The sequence below is a fragment of the Protopterus annectens genome, chromosome 2.part0 (genome assembly GCF_019279795.1).
Source record: "Protopterus annectens isolate FY-2018-M chromosome 2.part0, PAN1.0, whole genome shotgun sequence".
NCBI classification, from domain to species: domain Eukaryota; kingdom Metazoa; phylum Chordata; order Ceratodontiformes; family Protopteridae; genus Protopterus; species Protopterus annectens.
In genome coordinates this window covers 1795565276-1795579294 of record NC_056728.1, presented here as the reverse complement: position 1 = coordinate 1795579294, position 14019 = coordinate 1795565276, and the positions used below count along the sequence as shown (strand labels likewise).

General features: G+C 41.2%; 1 protein-coding gene across 3 annotated transcripts in view; it reads right to left on the bottom strand.

Moving 5' to 3' along the window:
• Positions 1-14019, bottom strand: part of ATP13A2 (ATPase cation transporting 13A2) — a 2158003-nt gene that overhangs the window by 905453 nt on the left and 1238531 nt on the right. The gene's annotated exons all lie outside the window — the stretch shown is intronic.

Genomic DNA, 14019 nt, shown 5'->3' with positions numbered 1-14019 from the left:
ACTTTTATTCTGCCAAGAAAACTCCATTAGGTAAAGAAGGTGTCAATAACCTGCAGGTCAGTAAAGCTGGCATGGATTAGACTAGCCCAATGACAGTCAGATATAATTTCTTTAAAGTAAGTGGATCACAGCTACCTATGAAACACCATTTCTTTCTTCAAGATCTTCAGATATACATCTACGCAGCTCCAAAGGCTCTTACTTTGTCTTTATATTCACCTTCGTCTGAACACAATGCTAACTTTCCTGGTCTTCTTATATCCTTTTTTTCTCTCAATCCCCTTACTACCAAGACATTTTCTGCCCCCATCCTTGCTGACCATCAAGCCTATTCCACTGAGACATCCATTTGTACCTTCCTCGAGACTTTCACGCAGGCTTAGTGTGAAACTTGTCCAGTAGGGCCATCACTCAGGCAGTTATGAGGGTGCTTTTATGCCTCAAAGGGTAACCAGCAATGAAAATGTTTGAGATGGGTTAAAGCCACACCTCTATGGCAGGGAGACTGGTGATCTGCATCACAGATGAGGTTCACAATGCCCTTCCGCACAGATGCACATTCCTGCATACCTACTATAAGGGCTATAACTACTTAGTGTCACCACCTCTTGGCTATGTACTTGCATATTTGTCCCTCCTTTGAGGGGACCTCTTCAGTACATGGCTAGTTTCGCTCCACCATGCTCCATAAGATGGAACATTTATCCCCCTGCTAGTGCCGACAAGCAGCCAAGCCAAAAATTAAGTTTGGTGGCCTAGACTTGTGGTTGCTATACAGGATTCATTTTCTTCCAAAAAAGCAAGCAAGTGATAACTATCCCTTAACAGAAAAGGAGAGAGAGAAAGAGGGTACACAGTGCAACAAAAGGTACTCGGCATCCCTCCACTGTGTTTACATGTGGACAGACTATGCAATGCTGCATTCTGAGATTAAGTATGGTACAAAGGTAGAAATTTCAGCAGATAAACACAAAGTGTCTGAAATATGACTAGAAAGACTAGAAATCACCAGTCCCTTTACTTGTGCTTTGCTTGTGTGCATGTGTTTTGAGGGGAGGCTGAAGAAGGTCCATTTCCGTTTTAAATCAGTAGTTCTCAAAGGTAAATATCTTTCTATTCTCTCATTTTGTGTTTCTTCTATGCCTAGTTGCATGCACTTCTGTGAGACCCAAGAAGAATGTTTTTGCAGTTCCCAGTCTGCATATGCAATAGATAAATCCATGTGTTTCTAAATGTTACAGCATTTAAAGATAACAACAAATTATGCGTTATATATATATCTTGTGTTTAAGTGCATACATGAACCATCCTACAACTACACTTCTCTATCAAGTATATTTTAGTCACTATTATGTTCAGGCACTTCCAAATTAAAAATTTAAATTAAAATATACTGGCTTGATCAACTCTATAGTTTATAAAATCAAAGATATAAAAATAATCGGACAACATTACCGCAAGTAGAGTAGGAACACAATACTAGAGTGCTGCACTTGACAAACTGTATGCCAAATTTCTGCTAGATCCAGAACAATTTAAATGGAGCAGTTATAGTTTAATCAAGATAATTAGACCTACATTTGTTCACTGTGATGCACTTAAAACACAACTATCTTATTAACTTTAGAATAATATTTAACAAGTTCATGCATCTTTGCTTAAAAGGTAAGCATATTATGGAACAACTTCCTTACTTTTTTTTGTAATACAGTATTGATTTTTTGGTGCTTTTCTCTCCACACTTGTTTGCCATCAGCACATCTTTTTCCTAACATCAATAACTAGACAGCCCTAACCCCTTACTTAAAGCAGTCTGCTGTAGATGATGCTGAAAGCATTGAATTCAATGCCAAGCCCTTTCCACATGTTTGTTTCCAGTGTTTATTCATCCCCAGTTCATGGGAAGCTCTGCTTGACAACATGTTGTGCAAATTTTTTATCCTGTGCTCCTAGTATGTTCTACAGCCGATTAAACAACAGAGTTACAAACAATGGTCTTCCTTAAGCCACTCACTAAAACAACCCTCCCATGTCCTCTCCAGACACTAAGATTCTTTTCCCTGCACCAACACTCTCCATAACACAGCAATGGATTCTGTATCTGTTGTGGCTGCAAACACAGTCAAGCTACTCTGAGTATGCCTCAATGAACAGCTGAAATAAAATGTCTGTATACAACAAGCTACAAAAGGGCAAGCCATTCATAACAGCTAAATCTAGAATGTTTAATGACAGATCACGCCTCTTTCCACTTCTCGTGTACTCTTTTCATATTCTGATTAACAAAGCTTTGCCATTTTTATAAACTTGGCCAAGCTTACGACAGTGTGTATTCATAGTGGTTCTAACTGCTCCAATCCAACGGATATTTCCAAAATACTGTCAAATAAATTTACTGCTAACTTTACCCAGACACATTTATTCTAAACCCACTATCCCTAAAGGAATCAAGCCACCAACCATCATAAAAGAGCATGCACTGAAGGTAGTCTCCAAAAAAAAAAAAGATGACTTCATTCATGGGGCCTGAGAACATACCCAGATGCCAAATTATTAGCATTAAGCAAGCACTGGCAGACCCTCTCCTCAACCTCTGCTATGTATGCCTAGCAACTGACTTTATCCTACAGAGTGGTACACAGCTGTTGTGATGCCACTCTATAAGGTGGACCCACCACAGACCCTTGGAATTACAGACTATTTAGTCTAACAAGTTTTACAGGCAAAGTGATGAAACCTATCATAACTGACCTAATTAACAATGACATTAAAAAAATCTTACCAGATTCAATCCCTACAAGTTCGGCTTTGTCAAGAGTAGAATCTGTCAAATGAATCTTGTGAACTTTTTGAGTGTGTTACTCAGGCTGTAGACAAGCCAGTCACATACAGTACCTTGACCTTGCCAAGGCATTTGATACCGGGTCTATGTTCAGCCATCGAATAGAACTTCCATCGAATGGCTGAACATCGAACCCTATTCCCTTGAACGTTCATCAGTAAACTTTCAATTCATCGATGAGGAAAGTAGCTGGCCACCAATTCCTGGTGTGCCCACCATAGTATTTCAAATGCATCCAGGTGGGGAGCTTCACCCCTCCCACCCCCCAATTATATAAACCAACACCGAGACTGCACTACAGAGGGGAAAAAGGCAGATGGGGAAGTGGTGGCCAACTACTTACTTTCCCCTTTGATGAAATGAACATTTGCTGAATGAACGTTCGATGTTTAGCCGTTTGATGCAAGTTCCATTTGATCACTGACCATAGACCCTTTGATACCATAATACATGCCAATATAAGCAAGTTGAAGGAGCTCCATATAGATCTGCATGTGATTAGGTGGATAGCCAAGGAGGGAGTGCATCCTCAGAGCATGAAGGTGACCAGTGAAGTACTACTAAGATCACTGCTGTTCTGCATCTACTTCTGAGATCTACACTTATGAAATTAGGACATTTGTTTGCAGATGATTACAAGCTGGGAGTCATGTCCCCATCTGACAAACAGGTGCTCCAGCAGGAGTTTACACTTGCCGATAGCTGCTCCATTAAACATGGGCTCAAGCTCAACTCCAAAAGTACAACGCTGTAGTATTTAGTAAGGATCCCCTAACTAGTTACAGCATAGATAACACGCTACTTAAAATAAAAAGGTTGTGACAGACATCGGTACTTGGGTGGGCAGTTCCCTTTTGTCTGACCATCATGTTACAACACCTGTTAGTAAATCCTTTTACCTTGCAGAGCTCATAGCAAAATGTATTTCTCCCAACTCAAAAGTCCTCACCTCCTTGTAATCTGCATTGATTAGACCCATCAAGTACAATGTCCCCTTTGTGATATACCTTACTAAGTATATCAAGCAACTGAAAAGGCACCCAAAGGTTTTAACTAAAAAGATCATGGGCTTAAAAGACCTGAACTACCAAGAAAGACAGGCTCTATCCCTACATTCATCATATAGACTCCTTATGGGTGATCTGTGCCCTAACTGTTCATCTCTTCCTGGAACTATCACAAGGACAACAATACCACAGCACCTTAGAAAATCCAGACTGCATTTAGTAGATATCATTACTGGTTTTGCATACAAGATGTTATCACCATCCACTTATTCCATATGCCCTCTGTGCATTGTTACTTGTGCATTTTGTTTTAACTGATTTCACGGTAGGGTGCTTTTTCATAAACATCTTAGGAACCCCACTGCTGGAGTATCTGGCCGTGGCATCCTAGCACACCTGTATCTGACTTTGATTACCCGGATGTGAACTTTCCATGACACTACTGCCTTTCTTAGTATTGCTTTACTATGTCTCTAGCCACTGATGAGGCTCCTACAACTTGGAAAACAGCAGTCTTTGCCCCAGGTTACAAGGAAAGAAAACAGCATAGCTTTATTAAAAGAAATCTACAATGACAAACATCCACTATTTTAGTGATGATATTATTGCTTTGAAGGAATGTATACCCATTAATGTGGTCTTTATAGATACGTCCAAAGGCTTCAATATATTCAGTCATCAAACTGATAAAGACACTTTTCCATTTAAGCATATATTATTATATTATCTGCCAGATCAAAAAGTGGTTGCTCAATAGGTGTCAGACTGAGTCTCAATAATTTACTTAGTATGCAATTTTTTACTTCAGCACTGGTTCCCCAATGTTCTCTTCTGGGCTTTATGCTTTTTGATTTTTATACTCTGGATTTTACAATCTGCCTGAGACATGAAATACCAAATTCATAAAATAAAGGTAAGCAGAACAAATATCTATCCTTAGTAAAGTAACTTGCATGTCATTTTTGCCCAGAGTATATTCTTTTAGTCCATATCCCTTACATCCTACTAACGTATGCAGGGATTTGAAGTACAGCAAGCACACCTACTACAATTTAGGCAACTCGGCAGACAGGATCTTTTTTTTTTCCTTCAGTAGCAAACACCCCAATGTCTTTCACTCTATTTTTAAGGACCAGACTAAGCCACATTTAGAGTATTGTTCTTCCTTTGTGACCCCCTTCCACCTCCAATAATATAAAACCTGAGAGGGTTCAGCAACTTTTTAACTAAATGTTTGTACCAAAGTTTATACTCTGCTTATTTAGATCAAACTTTATGGCTTCTAGCTCTAATGCTGGTTCCAATAATCTGAAAACATGATTTTTAGACTGCAAAAATATAAGGCCTACACTACAGCCAACCTTTCTGCTGAGTTGCTCTATACTGGAACAAACTTCCACCCTTTATAGAAGATGCTTCTTGATGTGTTATAGTCATTTCCTTGCTTGGTGACTTTTTGGAGGAGTCAACATTTTCCTAAGGGGTTTAATTGGCTGATAACACACTGCTGCCTGTATCTATGGCATATATGAATATAGATACTGAATGTACAATAACTGCTTAGCAGTGAATCATCATTAACAGCACTGATATTAATGCATTCAGCAATTGGTGTAAAGTTCCATAAATTAATTAGAGCTACTGTTAGGAGGGTTTTCCAGGTTGGCCTGTGACAGGTGTGTTTACTTTATGGAGTCTGCATCCATGTGCGCTTTTACTGGGTACTATACTTTACCATTTGGCACATATTTGCGATGTAGAAGGAAAAGTACAGTTTTGTACCTACCATAAATGTAGATGTTCGAGGATCCACATTGCTGCAGTCCTAACTATTGGGTAGTCCGCTGTCCAGTCGGCCCGAATACCAAAGTATATGGCTGACGTTGGTCAGGGCGCATTAGACTGACATCAGTACGTCAGGGTACTAATGCGCATGACCGACGTCATATCCTCAGTCTTTTCTTGCCCCAGATGTCAGAAGACCCTGAAAAGATAAGGCCAAAAACCAAAAACTCCCAACATATCTGCACCAAAATATATATATATACAAAATATACAAAATTAGCAGAATATAACCTCACCTACACAACCACCCCTAAACACAGAGGGGAAGGAGGGAGGGTAAATTGGACTGCAGCAATGTGGATCCTCGAACATCTACATTTATGGTAGGTACAAAACTGTACTATGTTCTTCATTCCACATTGCTGCAGTCCTAACTATTGGGTAGAATCCCAAAGCAGAGATAAGGGAGGCTGGCAAATCATAAGGAAGCAGGAGCTGATAATATGCCTTGCAAAATAGCTGTGGCAAAACCAGCCCTAGACTTAGAGTAGAGAGGAAGGTGATAATGCTTAGAGAAAGTATGCACTGAACTCCAAGTAGCTGCCTCCAAAATATCCTTAGTTGCCACCCCCCTTAAAAAAGCTGTTGAAGTGGCAGTAGCCCTAGTGGAATGAGGCCTAATCCCAGCTGGAATCTCCTTGCCATGATGGGAATAACAAAATGCAATGCAAAACCCAATCCACCTAGAAATAGTTTGTTTTGACACAGGCTTGCCCTGAGAACTCAAAGCAAAAGAAACAAACAACTGCTGAGACTGCCTAAAATCCTTAGTCCTGCTCAAATAATAACGTAATTGCCTGTGTACATCTAAAGTGTGCAAAATCTTTTCCCCTTTATTTTGGGGATCTGCATAAAACGTAGGCAAATGAATAGTTTGGTTTAAAGCCACACTAGAAACCACTTTAGGCATAAAGGAAGGATTAGTACGTAATGATACCCTATCCTTATGAAAATCAAAAAAGGCTCAACCGCCATAAGGGCCTGTAACTCAGAAACCCTTCTTGCAGAAGTAATGGCCAACAAAAAAGCAGTCTTCCATGACAAGTATTTCAGTTCAGCAGTAGCTGCAGGCTCAAAAGGTTGTAGAGTAAGTTTCTCCAACACAAAATTGAGATCCCAAGCAGGAGTAGGAGCTCTACGTGGGGGTCTTATATTCTTTGCCCCTCTAAGAAATTGCTTGAACAAAGGATGTGAAAACAATGGTGGGTCACAATCATAGTGAGCTGAAATTGCTGTAGCATGAATCTTAATGGAAGAGAAAGACAAACCTTTGTCCAGAAACTCAGTAAGATATTGAAGAGCCACACTCAAATTAGGCTCTGAAATCTCCAAAGTCTTTGCTGCAGTCCAAAATAAAAATCTCTTCCATTTTTCTGCGTACACTTTCCTTGTACTAGGTCTTCTGGCTTCCATAATCACATTTAAAACTTGTTGAGGAAGTTGAGACCTGCTGTCTTTCCAAACAGAATATGCCAGGCTGTTAGATGAAGAGAGTGAAGCTTGACATTGAGCAGACGACCGTCCTTCTGAGACAACAGATGTGGAATCAAGGGTAAAGGCCATGGAGGCTTCTTTACCAGATTCCTCAGCAATGGGTACCAGTGCTGCCGAGGCCAATCTGGAGCTATTAAAATCATCCTTGGCTTGTCTTGTCTGACCTTTAGAAGCACCTTTGGAAGAAGAGGCAGAGGTGGAAACGCATACACATGAAGATTTTTCCAACTGAAAGAAAGAGCATCCACTTTCCAAGCTGTGTGATGAAACCTCTTTGTGCAAAACTTTGGCAGCTGGTGGTTTAGTGGAGAAGCGAACAGATCTATGTCTGGAGTTCCCCAGGACACTGTCAACTTTTGAAATACATGAAGATCCAGTTTCCACTCGTGGGGATCCATGATTTGTCTGCTTAACACATCTGCTAAGGAGTTCTGTGCTCCCGGCAGAAACCTTGCCTGAAGAGTTAGTTGCAAGCTTAGCGCAGTCTCCCATAAAATTATTGCTTGCCTGCACAATGGGTAAGAAGGTGTTCCCCCTTGTTTGTTGATGTACCACATGACAGTTGTGTTGTCTGTTAGAATCAACACCTGCCCTGGAAGAAGTAACTCCTTGAAAGCCATTAATGCAAACTGGACTGCTAACATCTCCTTCATGTTGATATGTAGATGCTGTAGTCTGGCAGGCCACTTGTCTTGTATCCACTTTCCATTTAGATGAGCTCCCCAAGCAATGTCTGAGGCATCTGTCGTTAGAATCTGACTCGCCTCTGGCCGGGTCACAGAGAGTCCCTTGTTTAGGTGACATTCCTGAGCCCACCACAAAAATTCCTTTTGAATGCAAGGTATTATTTGAATGACAGTGTCCAAATCCTGGCAGTGCTGTGTCCATACATTTTTGAGATACCATTGTAGCTTCCTCATATGCAGTTTGGCATTGGGAAGCACCAGAATACAAGATGCCATGAACCCTAAGGCTTGAAGGACTGTCCTTGGAGTCAGCCCGGACTGAAGAGATAGTTGATGGAAGTAACTGGAAAGATTCTTTTGTTTGTCCGGGGTTAAAAAGGCCATCTGGGCTGCTGTATTCAGTCTCACACCCAGAAAGCACATGTCTTGAGAGGGTACTAGACTGGACTTTATTTCGTTCACAGAATACCCTAGGCATCTTAGCACTGCTATGACATATTCCAAATGCTGTAGAAGGTTTTCCTTTTCTTGAGCCAGAATCAGGCAATCGTCCAAGTAAGGATAGATTTGAATTCCTTTTAGCCTGAAGTAAGCTATCACTGGAGCCAGAACCTTTGTGAATACTCTGGGCGCAGTAGATAAGCCAAAGGGCAATGCAGAGAACTGATAATAAGAATTTCCAGCTCGAAAACGCAGATACTTTCTGCAACTTAGTCTTATAGGCACATGAAGGTAAGCTTCCTAGAGATCTAAAGTTACCATCCAGTGATCCTTGCCCAGCAGAGGTAAAAGCTGTTGTAACGTCAACATTTTGAACTTGGGAATGTCCAGATAAGTGTTGAGGATAGATAAATCCAAAATTGGTCTCCACGTGTTCCCCTTCTTTGGTACTAGGAACAGGCGAGAATAAAATCCTAGGCCCCTTTCTGGCACAGGAACCGGCTGAATGGCCCCTATTTGGAGTAACTGATAAATTTGCTTGTGAGCCCTTGTCTTTGTAGAGGAGGAATGTCTGGCATGCCTTTGAAAGGAGGCAAGGTATGGAAATAAAACCTGTAACCGTGGTGAATGATATCCAGAACCCATTTGTCTTGGGTAATTAAATCCCAATTTTCTTCGAAAAGAGACAGTCTTCCTCCTAGAGGTGCCGCCAGGCGAGAAGGTACTGGCAGCTGAAAAGGCAGGTCATTGGGTCTGCTTACGAAAGGACTGACCCCTGCCCTCACCAGAAGTCTGAGCAGGTGAACCCCCTGCCCTAGGCCTAAAAGCACCTTGAGCTCTGCCCCTACCACGTCTAGACCTACCCCTAGACTGGGAATCATAAGCAGGATAAGTCCATCCCTTAGCAGGCCAATTTCTACTAAACTTCGGAGGCTGCACCTGCAAAAAATCCTTAACAGTTTGCATAGACTTAGCCTTGTCCTCCATCTTCTTTAAAACTGCTTCCACAGGCGAAACAAACAACACATCAGACTGTAAAGGAGCATCCAAACTCCTTGTCTTAACATGCTCAGCTAAGTTCTGATCTCACAACCAGGCGTGCCTACGAAGAACAGAACCAGTGGCAGCCACCCTGGAGGAGGCCTGCACAGCATCAAAACCACATTGCAGGGAATGTTTACCCACTTGTTCAGACACATGAACTAAATCCTGCAACTCTTTACACTCAATACCTTCCGCCAGAGCATCCACCTTAGACTTCAACTGCGAAAGAAGAAAATTCTGATATTTTAACATGTGAAACCGACAATTCAACGCCCTCATGGCTAAAGTGGAAGAAGAATACACTTTCTTTCCCCATCTATCCAAAGCCCTTGCCTCTTTATCAGGAGGGACAGGATTTTTAACAACTGAGGCCTTCACACCTTTAGGCCCCTGAGAGACAGTTTCCGGGTCTGCCCTAGGACTCTTAAAAAGATACTTATGAGCTTCAGGCACCCTATAATACCTATCCGGTTTAACTGGGGCAGGAGGCAAAGAATCCGGATGCAGGGAAGCCTCTGCAAAAACATCTTCCACCACATTCAAAACAGGAGGTATAGCTAAAGGCCTGTGCTGGGGTAAAAACAAGAATTCCCTAAGCCTTTTCCTGGAATCAGAGAAATCTTGACCTTCCCATTTAAAATGCTCCCTCATGGAATGCAGAGTCTCTGAAAATGAAAAATCCTCAGGAGGGGAAGCTGAAGGAGTAGAATCATCCACATCAGAATCAGAATAAGGAGGGAACTCCTGCAAGTCTTCAGTCGAAGACTCAGAAGCCTCCGAGCATTGCTCAAAACTCTCAAACTCAGATTCCACCCTAGGCCTCTTATCAGGAGGGGGCATAGAACCCCTTATCATAGTAATCAAATCCTCTGCCATTTTAAGCATATGTTTCTTAGGCAAAGACCCTGAAGTACTAGGAGAAACCCCCACTGAAGCAAAACTCGGCCTGCCCCTCAAAGAAGCCTTGGAAACAGAAGGGGAGGCTCTGACCACCTTAGGAAGAAAGGGAAGAACAGCCACCTGAGAAGCCCCCTCAGCCTGGCCTACTTCCTGAGAGGATACATCCTGTAACAGTAAAGTCTCTCCCTGAGACTCCAAAGAAACACCTGGCAAAACCTCCGGCTCTACTGAGCCCTCTAAAGAACCGACGTCTGGGACTGTCGGTTCCTCCACTCTAGGCTTTGCTGTTTTGTCCTTGCGTTTTTTTTTTTAGCCGAAGCCGGCGTCGGAGCATCCGACGGCATTTTATAATTACAACGCTTCCCAAACACTAACCTGGCACAGTCTAACCTTCTCTTAATAGTGCGTTTGTTAAATCTAGCACAAGAGCGGCATCCAACAACGTCGTGCTCAGGCCCTAAACAAGGTACACACAAAGTATGGTAATCCCTATGAGGTATCTGTTTCCCACAAGAAATACAGTTATTCACTTTTTCTGACATCCGGTTAAATACTGAGGCAAGAAGAAACCAAAATATTCCAACGGGTACTTAGCCAACTTTGATTCGGTCTGAAACTCTGGCTTCAGAAACTTTCAGAACGCCAACCTGCACTCGCAAAATTGCTTCTGCATCGGACCATGCGGCAAAAAAGACTGAGGATATGACGTCGGTCATGCGCATTAGTACCCTGACGTACTGATGTCAGTCTAATGCGCCCTGACCAACGTCAGCCATATACTTTGGTATTCGGGCCGACTGGACAGCGGACTACCCAATAGTTAGGACTGCAGCAATGTGGAATGAAGAACATCTAGTAAAATTCTAAATTGTCCATAGGTAGGCAGGTGCGCCCATGCACACATGCTCTGCAATAGGACATCCCATCTAGGATTGATTGTTTATCTTATCCCTGCTGTTATTAAGGACCATCTCTGGCTCTTCCTTATCAGTCAAAAAGATAGGCATTCCAAGATGGCTACACATTGATCAACAATTTAAGCTCTCCCTGTGTGAAAACAGAAACTGAGAAAAAGGAGTGCTATTAAAACTGTTTTGGGGTAAAATTTAGTTACTGGCTAGTAAATACACGGCCCGAATGCCAGCAAAGAAGACATTTGGAAAATCTGAAAGAAAATCAACCAGAAAAAGGTGAAGAAAAGTCACCATCTGGGAAGGATTCTGCAGCTGTTCAGCAAAAAGCAGGTCAAGCTTCAGCTCTGGTTCAAGAAATAGCTTCCAGTAATTTAAAAGAACAATCAAATGTACTCAGAGATGCTAAAAAAATAAATGAAAAACTGAAGGAATGTATCAACTCAAACAAAAAGATTGCTAAAAACAGAAGTTTTAACTATCTAGTCAGACGAATTGAAATAACTGCAAAAATCAGATGATGAAATGAAGAAAAAGTTGTCAGAGTGTGATGCTTTTCAAGGAAAGTGGTTTCAAACAATAGTAGAATTGGAGGACAGCATACAGTGGCAAACTGAGATTTTCTACTGTGCAGAAATAAGTATAAGTGAGTCAAACCACCATGGTCGAGCCAAATGAATGTCCAGAGAATATGTAAAACAAACAGTTTATTGGAAACATGTTGGCGCTTTCACAGGGTTACCGCTTCATCAAACCAAATACAAAATGAAAATGAAAATCACATTTTTAAAAAGTACTCAAACAATCAGTAAGAAACCATTAAAACTGAACCAATTAAAAGACAAAAATCATCTTACACCATCTTCTGCCTAATAAGGCAGGTTTAAGGGAAGTGCCACTATTAAGGCCTGGAGGTTCATAAGGCCTCATACAGATAATCCACTTTAGTTCACACAATTCAAAAGTGTTGTTAAAATCACCTCTTCTTCTGCTGGGATGCAGCACTTGCAGAACCCTAAACAAAAAGGAACTATAGCCTGGAAAAGATAAGGCACGATTAGCTAGGGCATTAGTTATAACCTGATTGTGTATGTTCCCTAAATGCTCAAGAATTCTTTCCCTCATCTGGCGTGTGGCCTTACCAATGTAAAAACCATTACAGGAACAGCATGTAGCAAGATAAACTAAGTTCCTGCTCCTACATGTTGCCACAAATCTAGGTGTAAAAAACACAAACGGTGACAGGGTGTGTAAAACAGGCTTGCTCTATTTCTCCAGATCCCTGTTTTACACACCCTGTCACCGGCCAGGTGAGGGAAAGAATTCTTGAGTATTTAGGAAACGTACGCAATCAGGCTATAACTAATGCACTAGCTAATCATGCCTTATCTTATCCAGGCCATAGTACCTTTTTATTTAGGGTTCTGCAAGTGCTGTGCATACCAGCAGAAGAGGAGGTGATTTTAACAACACTGTTGAATTGTGTGAACTAAAGTGGATTATCTCTATGAGGGCTTATAAACCTCCAGACCTTAATAGTGGCACTTCCCTTAAACCTGCCTTATTAGGCAGAAGATGATGTAAGATGACTTTTGTCTTTTAATTGGTTCAGTTTTAATTGTTTCTTACTGATTGAGTACTTTTTTGAAAATGTGATTTTTCTTTTCATTTTGTAATTGGTCTGATGAAATGGTAACCCCGCGAAAGCGCTAACCTTTTTCCAATAAATTGTTTGCTGTTTTACATATCTTCTGGACATTAATTTGACTGGACCGTGGTGGTTTGACTCACTTGTACTTATTTCTGGATTTGCTGCTTTGTTTTGTGAGTCTCCTTTAGTAGCTGGGATAGCTTATATATATATTTTTTATTTTCTACTGTGCCACAGAAACTGGAAGGAACAGACTGCATTAAATTTTTATGAAACCACAAACAAGCAACTGGAGGGTCTATCAGTTGAGCGAAAACCCTATTACGCGAATATGAATACGCCGAAACATATTGCGCAAAGTACGTAAACCTCAAATGTCCAAAACCGGGAATTCCGAAATGTCGATTTGTTTTGGTTGGCCCATCTGCGGTATAGCTCCATAAGGCAAGTGTGTGATAGATAGGACTAGTGTAGTGTTAGATGTAGAGTTTTTTTTTTTTTTTAAGTGTATGTATGTGTGTTATTTATTTTGTTTGGGTGTATGTCTGTAGGGGAAGTGTGTGGTAGTTACGGATGTTAGGGTTAGGGAGGGGTTAAGGATAGTGCATAGATAGTTGTGTATGTGGGATTTAGTGTAATGTTGGAAGTAGGGTTTTGTTAAATGTATGTATGTGGATTATTTATTTTGTTTGGGTTTATGTCTGTAGGGTCTGGTTAGTGTATGTATGTGGTTTATTTATTTTGTTTGGGTAGGTACTAAGTAGTGGGTGGTGGGGTTGGCCGATTATGATAGTTCGATATTTTATTTTTTGCAGTTTAGTGCATTGAGGATTTTCGCGGTTCGAAGTATAGGGGTCGATGTTTTGGTATTCACGTAAAGGGGTTTTCGCTCAACTGATATAGACCGCAACTGGACTGGTGTTGCACAGCAGGATTTGTTAATCAAAAAGGCACATCAAGTGTATGTTCCAAAACTGGCCATGAGAAAGCAGCCAAGACCTATATTAGCACAGATACCATCATACCATCACAAAAAAGTTGATCCTGACAAAACTGCAGTAGAAAGGAAAAGTATTAAAAATTGGAGACAGTGTTTGTGGAAAATTATTATTCACTGTACACCTGGCAGAAGAGAAGGACATGTGTCCCAGCAATCAGGGAATATCAACAGGCAAGTGTGGGATTCAATGTGTTCTAC